Source organism: Triticum urartu, chromosome 7 (genome assembly GCF_003073215.2).
Source record: "Triticum urartu cultivar G1812 chromosome 7, Tu2.1, whole genome shotgun sequence".
Lineage (NCBI taxonomy): Eukaryota > Viridiplantae > Streptophyta > Magnoliopsida > Poales > Poaceae > Triticum > Triticum urartu.
The window spans coordinates 716100040-716109830 of NC_053028.1; the positions used below are offsets into that span (position 1 = coordinate 716100040).

Sequence of the window (9791 nt, forward strand, 5' to 3'; positions counted from 1 at the left end):
GTGCTTGGCCACAACTTCATCACTGGAAGAAAAGTACGCATGCAAGATCATGACGTGGACTGGGGTGTCAAGTCTGTCCACAATAACTTGAAACAGGGCGAGTCAAGTCTCTTGCCCTATTTACTAGCCAAGCTAATCTTGAATACAAATTCTAGCCACAACCTGCTCTACCGTGCTCTGCAGGGTCGAATGTCCGAATCATTATTAATTCTATCCATAACTTCAGCATATGAAAAGTATACATGAAAATGCCAGTACGCAGACTAGCTTAAGATGCTTGTGGAGGAATAGAGATAAGCTGCTCGCTCCACTGTCTTCTCCATCTGCCATTTCTGACCAATATGAGTAAGCTCGCGCTCCTCGTTCGAGCAACTGCACTACTCCTGTGCTTGCTCATCTCCCAAGCAGCATCCACTTCCCATGGCCAAGCGAGTGTATCAGAGGCTTTGCCTTAGCAGTGAGCGAGATGCACTCCTGTCCTTCAAGGCAAGCCTCTTCGACCCTGCTGGTCATCTCTTGTCATGGCGCCGTGGCGACAACTGTTGTCAATGGAAGGGTGTTCGGTGATTGCCCTCACCAATTTGAACATATCAAGCAACCAGTTGACAGGAACAATCCCAAATCAGATCGGTGATTTAAAGCATTTGGAATCCCTGGACTTATCATACAACAAATTTTCTGGTACAATCCCATCAGGTTTGTCAGCACTAACTTCTTTGAGCCACTTGAACTTGTCATACAACAATCTATCAGGTCCAATACCATCTGGACCACAGCTACAAACTCTTGACAATCAGATGTATATATACATCGGCAACCCTGGTCTTTGTGGTCCTCCTCTCTCCAGGAATTGTTCGGCAAATGATGCAAAACAAAGCGGCCTTGAAGATATAAATCATATGTCATCTGTTTATCTTGTCACGAGCATAGGCTTCGTGGTGGGTCTTTGGATAGTGTTCTGCACCATGTTAATGAAGAGAGCGTAGAGGGCTGCCTACTTTCAGTTCACTGATAAGCTATATGACAAGGTTTATGTGCAAGTGGTTGTGAGGTGGGCTCGCCTGATGAAAAATGCTCATGACGATGCACCATGAGCAAAAAGTGCCCAATTTCACTGCAAGCGAATTGTTTAAGACTTGCATCTAAATATATTTATTCGGTTTTCTGTATCTGTATTTGTAGTTTTTTCCCCAAAGATACGGGTTGTATCATGATATATATTTGCAGCTTTAAGTGGATATTTGCTGTGTTGTAAGCATGTAATGCAATTTGTATGTTTCTACCCCACCGAATGAAGCGTGCAGGTATTGTTGGATTATTTAAGCTGAAGTTGGGAAAATTATTTGTACTGCAAGGAGAAACATATACAACCCATAAAAGAATGGTCGCGGCATATGCCTGTTTCATCATATTGGATGTACCTTGATTTTAAATGAACTATTGATGTGTTGAAGTTGCCATCTTGCTTCTCTGCAAGTCTTACGGTTGCACTGATGGTTGGATCATGTGGATGTCGACTGAACGTATGTTCAGTTTACACCTATGGAACTATGTAATGGTCACACAGACGATGACGCCGACCTGGGCCTCGTCGATCTGACTCTGAAGCAAACTCGCTGCCATGGACTGTCCGCCTTGTTTCGCCGACGGTCTTCAATCCAATTCGCATGGAGACACTTTATTCATTCATTCATTCATTCATTCATTCATACATTCGGAAGAAGAACTGAGATTGCCATGATCTCACGAGAAAGAAGAGAGCAGACCTGAGGTCGCCTTTTTACATGTTCAGTTTACGCCCATGTTGTTGTTGTTGTTCGCAGAAACAAAATCAAGGATTCAGTTGAGAGGAGAGAAAAGTGTTGATTAATCTAAGCATTCACCAATCCTGCAACCTCAAAAATTAATTAACTGAGCGAGGTGAGATTAGCAAGCTCATGGCTAAGTCGCCTCTGCTCTGTAGTCTGTACAACACTAAATATTCAGAAATTTCAGTTTCTTTAGCTTGACACAGTTCTGGACCCCTTTTAGTAAAAAGAATTTGGTTGGTGTCACCAACTGAAAACATCTGCAAACCCAGCCACATCAGCTGAGAATTTGATATGTGCAGGTGGAAGGGAGAATAGCTAGCCGGCCCTGTGCGTCATTCAGAGTGTTTATTGCATGACAGATTCAGTTGTAGTAGCTGTTCGCGTCAAGCCTGCCTGTGCATAGTATGTTATCCTCGATAATGTGTTTGACGTTAGCTATTTAGAGAAGAACACTCTAGATAGACTGGTCATGAGTAATGCGGAGGAGCAACTGGTTTCTGGGCCTGTCCAGTTAGTAGTATATCTTGTTCTGTGAGAGTTTTAAGCCAATTTGCAGAGTGTTTTGTGAGAGTTTGAAGATCAACCAACTGATTTTTGGCATTCAATGTCACCTCTAACGAAACTGAAAATCAGATTCCACGTATCCATCCATCCGTTGTTCATGCCAGCAAATGCAGCAGCATGAACGAGCGAACGAAATCAGTCTGGTTTGTCCGTGTGGGTCCAATGCTGCCATGTTGATGCGTGCGACCAAGTAAACAAAAACCCACTTCACCCCAGATGTCCCTGTGCTGAACAGATGATGTTTGAAAACTATGCATGGATGATGTTTGATTTCAAATGATGTGGTGATGTGTTCAAGTTGGCATCTTGCTTGCTTGCAAGTCTTAGACTTGTACATGATGTTTGGATTGGATCATATGGTGTGGACTGAATCTATGTCGAGATTGCAACCATTAAACTGGATCAGAAGGGGAAAAAAATGCTCATCCATGAGGCTTGAAAAGAGTAATGGTGCCACAGACAGATGGCGTCCACCTCGGCCCCTACTCGTCAATCTGACCCTGTGATTGAATTCACAAGTGCCCCCTCCTTCGCTGATGACCCTGTAATCGAATTCACAAGTGTCCCGCTCCCTCGGCAACCACGTCGGTCTCGGCGTCTACCGGAGAGAAGACATGGAAGAAACAATAAATATAAAGCAAACAGATGCATCACCATGCATGACATGACGATATGCAATGCTAGGGTGTTCTAACGCGGTACTACACGTTGCAGAATATGTTTTCCCGGTGTTTGGCATTTTTTTTGGACAGATGAAAGAGAGGGGACTGTTCCATGTTCATCATGCTAGAGGCACGTGACAGATGAACGGAGTGCATATTTGGATTCGTTGAATTTTTTTGAGCAATTTTCATATATACATTATTCTCATCCAAGTTACGAATTATTTAATATGAATTTTCGAAGTTTTAAACATATTCTGAAAATTCTTGGAATTAAATTAAATTCCAGAATATATTAACTGAAAAGCTAAGTGTACCTAGAAAAGTACCCAGCAGTGGGCACTGTGGGGTCCAGGTGGGGCCTAGTCGCCCGTTGACCATTGACTAATCAACTGGTAAACAATGCAGGTGGGGCCCGTTTGTCAGTGTCACATGTTTTAGCAATGACATTTAACTGCTTATAATTAAGTTATTTAAGACATGGGTCCCACATGTCATTAGCTAATTAGGCTATTCTAATCCTAACAAAATTAGTCAGCTAATTAAAAGAGGCCGGGCCCAGGTGGCGGTGGCAGGAGGCGGCGCGGGGAGAGGAGGCCATGCAGCCCAGGGAGCGGCCATGGCCTCCCTCTCCTTCTGTAGCTTCTATCTCTTTTCTTTTTATCTTTTTATTATTATTTATTTAACACCCTGGCTCCTTTTATTAAACTTAGCAACTAAATGACTTTTGGTTAAATGTGAAAACTGGAACATAAATTAAGCACATTATTACCAGGGTGCACAAAAAGTTTAGGGCCAAAAGGAGTTGTCTAACTATTTTTAGAAATGGAATCCTAGGAATTAATTAGTGTGTAAAATAATGGTGGGTGCAACATGGCAATGATCAGGGGAATTTATAGAATATTGTGCACATTTTAGTTTTACTATTTAAAGAAATAAATTATCTGACTTTATTTCAAATTTCAAATTTGCTTGATTTTTATCTAGTGGCAATTTGAGTTAAATAAACTTGATGACATGGCACCATTAGTGTGAATTCACTGTAGCACGACACTGGGTGTTACAGTTTTCTTCTAGTTGTGCCTTCTAGGACGAGCTGGTGGAGTAGCAGCCCGAGCCGCTGAAGTTCGAGAGCGCCGACGCCGTCTCCCATAGCTCTCTTGCGAGTAGGATGACCTGCCATACGATGCCTTCCACGTCGCCGTGCCTCAGATCGAGGATCCATTTGTCCCCCTGCAGCACAACCCTTACTGTTACATTCTTCCTGGAGGAGTGGTTGAACAGTACAAGGTAGGGACGACGCAGCAAGCTGCAGCGCCAGAAATTAACTGGCCATGTCGCCGTTACCAATTGTGACTATCGTTGAGGCCGCGGAGAGAGCATGATCCCCCTTGTCACAACGTGTGCCCGTGGCCACCCAAGGTCGTGCTGGTTGTTGCCAGCTCCACGAGAATCACCGTAGGCAAAGTGCACACGCAAAGCGCGACATATCTCCGGCTTCGTACTGCGCTTCCAAGCAACCTTACATTTTCCTCTCGAGACCTCCTCGTCTTGCACCCAGAGGACACTCGGCGCGCTTTGTCGATGTCCTTAATTAAAGAGCTTCCTAGGCATGCTTGCAAATGTTGGCATCGCCCTGAGTGTGAATCTACTGTCTTTGCACTTAATCTCGCTCTGCACGGCTCTGTCAATCGCTACTCTGAACATAGTCATGATGCGCCTGGGGCATGAAGGCCAAACTCAGTGCATATTGTAGGTATTACTGTACACAACTGTTGTGGCGGCGGCGGCTTGAGCTCGAGCGCGGGTAGCCCGGCGGCCTAAGGGCAGCGTTCAGTGCAAGCATGACGGCTGGAGCGCGTGACTTGCAGGCGGCGTGACACATGCACATCAGGCATGCCGCAGCAAGCACAGGAGACGAGTGCGAGCAGCCTCGACCAGCTCGTGTAGGTGGTGCGGGTGAGCTCCAGCCCCGGCGCGCCTAGCTCCGACGGCTTTCCTCCTGATGCGGGCACGATGGCACCGTTGCGGCAAAGGTCTTCTCGTCAAGTCGCTACAAGTAAGACCGTGTGGGCATCCAATGGGCTGCCCGGGCGTGTCCTGGCATGACCGGGCACCCTTATATTGCCCCAGATTTGAGACGGGTTTAAGGTATGCCGGTCAGTCTAGGCGTTTAGGATGAAAATTTGGGGTCTAGTTGGGTAAGTTTTTTTTGACCAGGCACTGATCAGGTGGACGTTTTGGATCTTGGAAAGGGAAGTAGGCGTCTGGTTGTAGATGCTCCCATACTATACTCGTGTGTTAAAAAAAAGGCATGGAAGACCGAGGAGGCGACGACTTGAGAAAGAGAGAGAGGTAATATCCAGACCAGAAGAGCCCAAAAGAAAGAAAAGAAAAAAGACCTAGGTCTCACTCTCACTCCTCACTCCCCACTCCCCACTCCCCAGCCTCAGCTCCGTCCCGATGCGCCGCCATTCACCTACGGCTACGCCGCCGTCTGGAGAGAGCAGCTGCCGCCACACCCACCCACTCTGCTTCCTGCGTCTGCTGTAGATCCACGCGGATCTGCAGCGCACGGGGCAGGATCTGGCATTTCCGGCGGCGGAGCGCCAGAGGAGGACCTGAGCTGTTGTGGGCGGACGAGGAGCTCAAATGCTGCTCCAGGAGCCGAAGCGCCGGACAAGGAACTGAGCTACCGCGCTCCAGGAGGAAGAGCTTGGCTGCCGCGCTCCCGGATCGATGACGCATCTTCTCCGCCGTCGCCGTCGCGCTGAGCCCCACATATTCTGCGCCGTCGCCGTCTTCCGAGGCAAGCTGCTGCGTACATTAGGGTCTCTCTCGCCAGATCTGAATGAACACGGCTTCCCTCCATCTCAAAGGTGAGTTTTGTAGGTGTACTAGCTACTTAACTTGTTTTTCTTCTTCCTCCTTGATAATAATAAGATCAAAGCGTCAGGGTCAGTGTTCAGTAGATAATAATAAGATTATAAAGCGTCAGGGTAATTTCCCAACACGTCAATAGGAAATGTAACTTATTAGAAATTAAACTGCTGTATGTTTCTTCAGTTGGTGAGGCAGTTCAAGATTCAGCTGCTCTCTCTCCAGATCTGAATGAAATAGGTGCATTCAAGATTCAGGGCATCCAACCATCTCAAACCGTAATTGTTTTTTACATTTGTAACTGAAAAGGAGATTGTTGACTGCTAGCTGATTCTATTTATTCTACTGTTATTGGTGCCCATCCCGTTTGAAAATTGCTGTGCCTGCATGCTGAACTTGTTCACAAGCCTGTTTCTTTGTCTGATTGCTTAAGCTATATATGCAGACTTGTAGACGGGTAATTCAGGGGAGCGTTAAGATTAAAACGTGAGGGTCTGTCTTCGCTATATAAGGTTAAAGCGTCAGGGTAAAGTGTCCAATCGTAAAATTTAATTGTAGATTCATTAAACTGCTATATATTTCTTTGGTTGGTTCAAGATTAGTTTGTGTCCTTCCACAGTTACACCTAGCTAATTAAGCTTCTTGCCGTTTCCATTGTCTCTCCTGCTAGCACTTGAATTTCACCTCACTTTTACTATTGCAGCAACAGCCAGCAAGTGCGATGGCGATGGTGCTGGATGCGTTCGCGTCCTACGTGGGACGCATGCTCGCGCAGCTAGCAGCAGATGGCGTGGGGACGGTGCTGGGCGTCTCCGGCGAGATCGACAAGATGGGCGACAAGCTCCGGGACCTCAAAAACTTCTTGGCTGATGCTGACAGGAGGAACATCACCGATGAGACCGTTCACGAGTGGGTGGGGCAGCTCAAGCGTGCCATGTATGAAGCTACCGACATCCTCGACCTCTGTCAGCTCAAGGCCATGGAGCGTGGATCATCTACTACCTTTGGCGCAGGGTGTTTCAACCCCTTGCTCTTCTGCATGCGGAATCCCTCCCATGCTCATGAGATCGGCACCCGCATCAAGGCGCTCAACAAGAGGCTTGACTACATCAAGGAGCGAAGTGCTGCTTTCAACTTCCTCAATCTCGGGTCCTACAAGGATCATAGCAGCAATGTTCACATTTCTCATCATGGCAATCCTAGCCGGGAGACGGTAGGGGACTTTGATCAATCGGCTATTGTTGGAGACAAGATTGAAGAAAACACAAGGGCACTGGTGGCCCAAATCATGCAGACGGGAAAGGATGTCAACAATGGCATCAAGGTGGTTGCTATCGTAGGTGTTGGTGGGATCGGCAAGACCACCCTCGCCCAGAAGTCTTCAATGACGAGGCAATCCAAGGTGAATTCAGCAAAAAGATATGGTTGAGCGTCAACCAAAACGTCAATGATGTTGATCTGCTGAGAAGGGCCATCATCGAAGCCGGAGGAGATGCCCAACCACCTGAAAGTGCAAAGACCAGCCTTCACGAAACCCTCAAGAACACATTGATTGACCGCAAGACCTTTCTGGTAATGGATGATGTGTGGAACCATAGAGCATGGGTTGATGTGCTGAAAATACCCTTAGTCAATGCTGCTGTTTCAGGCAGCCGAGTCCTCGTCACTACCAGAGATGAAGGTGTTGCCCGAGGGGTGAAAGCTATATGTCCGTACCACCATGTCGACATATTAGCGCTTGAAGATGCTTGCTCATTGCTCAAGAAGCAGGTCCGTTCTTAATTAAATTCTAATCTATTTCGTTATCTTCATCTACTTATTAACAGTACTATGTAGTTAATTACGAGAAATGTTAGGTTGCTCCCAAATTAATGAGCCATTAATTACATGTAATTTAGTGACTTCTATGTACTAGTACCTCTTGGAGGTAAGAGGTTGTACGTAATTTTGTAAGGCTAAAAAAGGAAATATGCCAACAATGACCACATCACTAACTGAGACACATTCAAAGACAACTAGATTTTGTTTAATCAAGCTGGAGAAATAATTAAAAATTTGGATAATTATATATGTATCATTTTTACCAGTAAGAGACATGGGTCGTATATTCATGTAGTGCGTAACCTTTTGTGAATATCTAGTTTCGTATTCCAACATATGGGATCGAAGTGCTCAGCTACTCAACAGTGTCATAGGACCAAATATAAATGTAAAGTTATTTTAGTACAGAAAAATAATAATTTCGGTGAACCCCTGCCCGTACAACAAAAGAATATAGCACGACATAACTAGACTAGAAGTTGTCAGTAATCTTGCTACAGAATTTGCACACAAATTTAGCACTTAATGTTTGGCGTAGTTTTATGCATTATAGATGCTCGAGAGATTAGATAATTTCATGTTTCCATAAAATATGAAAATGAATAAAACAATATGCGATTTCTGCTCAATTTGGAGTTACTTCCTATAACAGTGATGAGAGAGTAATGCTACAGTATATTCTTCTTGCAGTATGTTCCATCTTGTAAGAAGAGAAGGAAAGAAAAATTGTTTCTTGGCATAAATTATGTATGTTATACATAGTTAATTAACTGTATTGGTCCCTTGTACTGTATGTTTGCAGGTATGCTCAAGTGAGATAGATGAAGACCAAATCAATATGCTAAAGGATATTGGACTGAAAATCATACAGAAATGTGGTTGTTTACCAATTGCTGTTAAAATGATGGGAGGACTCTTGAATGAAAGAGGGGGCGTACGTCGTGACTGGCAGCAGGTTTTGGATGATTTGAAATGGTCAACAACTAAAATGCACGATGATCTCAACAACATAGTATACTTAAGCTATGAATATATGCCTTCTTACCTGAAGCAATGCTTTTTATACTATTCTCTTCTTCCAAAAAGTAGAATTTTTAATGTGGATAAGCGAAGGATTTATTCATGGAAACTTTAGTGTTTTAGAAGAATTGGGAATAAATTACTTCAAGGAGTTATTATCTAGGAACCTTATAGAGCAAGATAAATGGTATGCTGCTACATTGGTTTGCAGCATGCATGATGTTGTTCGCTCATTTGCTCAGTATATGATGAAAGATGAAGCACTCGTAGCTCAAGACGGAGATGATGATATTCTTGCTAAACTTGGTTCACAAAAGTTTCTTCGGCTGTCCATAGAAACTAACCGATCACAATCAGGTGGACTTGATTGGAAATCTCTACAGGTGCAGCAATCACTGAGAACTTTGATCTCAACTATCCAGATTAAGATGAAGCCCGGTGATTCATTGGCTACTTTTTCTAGTTTGCGGACTCTGCATATAGAATCTGCAGATATTGCTATATTGCTTGAATCGTTGCACCAACTCAAGCCTGAGGTATCTAACACTGGTAAATGCTGATATATCTGTACTTCCAGAGAACATTGGCAAGATGAAATTGTTGCAATTCCTTGACCTTCGTGGATGTACAAAATTGGTGAATCTTCCTGATAGCATTGTGAAGCTTGGCCAGCTGAGTTTACTTTCACTTCCGAAAGCAAGTATGGTCCCTAGAGGGTTTAGAGGTCTGACAAATATGAGGAGACTAGATATGTTTCGAGCCCACATGGTGTCACACCTGGCCACTTGGCATGTGTGACCTGGCAACCCTGCGGGTGGGACCCTCCCCGGCGTGTGCGTGTGTGAGTCGCGTGAGTATTTAGCTGGCCGCCTATGGCTGGTGTGGGCATGTGATGTGACCAGTTCAAACTCTCACCTAATCTTTCCTCTGCAAGTAAAGTTCTTCTTCCTCACCAAGTCTAGCTCACGCTTTCCTCACCCGCTCACGCTTTCCTCACCCCCTCTCGATCCCCTTCTTCCTTGTTCGTTATAGT

At 44.9% G+C, this 9791-nt stretch overlaps 2 pseudogenes; both read left to right on the plus strand.

Annotated features, from left to right (window-relative positions):
- Positions 1 to 274: 274 nt before the first annotated feature.
- Positions 275 to 1318, plus strand: LOC125522827 (annotated as a pseudogene).
- Positions 1319 to 5413: 4095 nt separating this feature from the next.
- On the plus strand, positions 5414 to 9409 carry LOC125521371 (annotated as a pseudogene).
- The last annotated feature ends 382 nt before the right edge of the window (positions 9410 to 9791 follow it).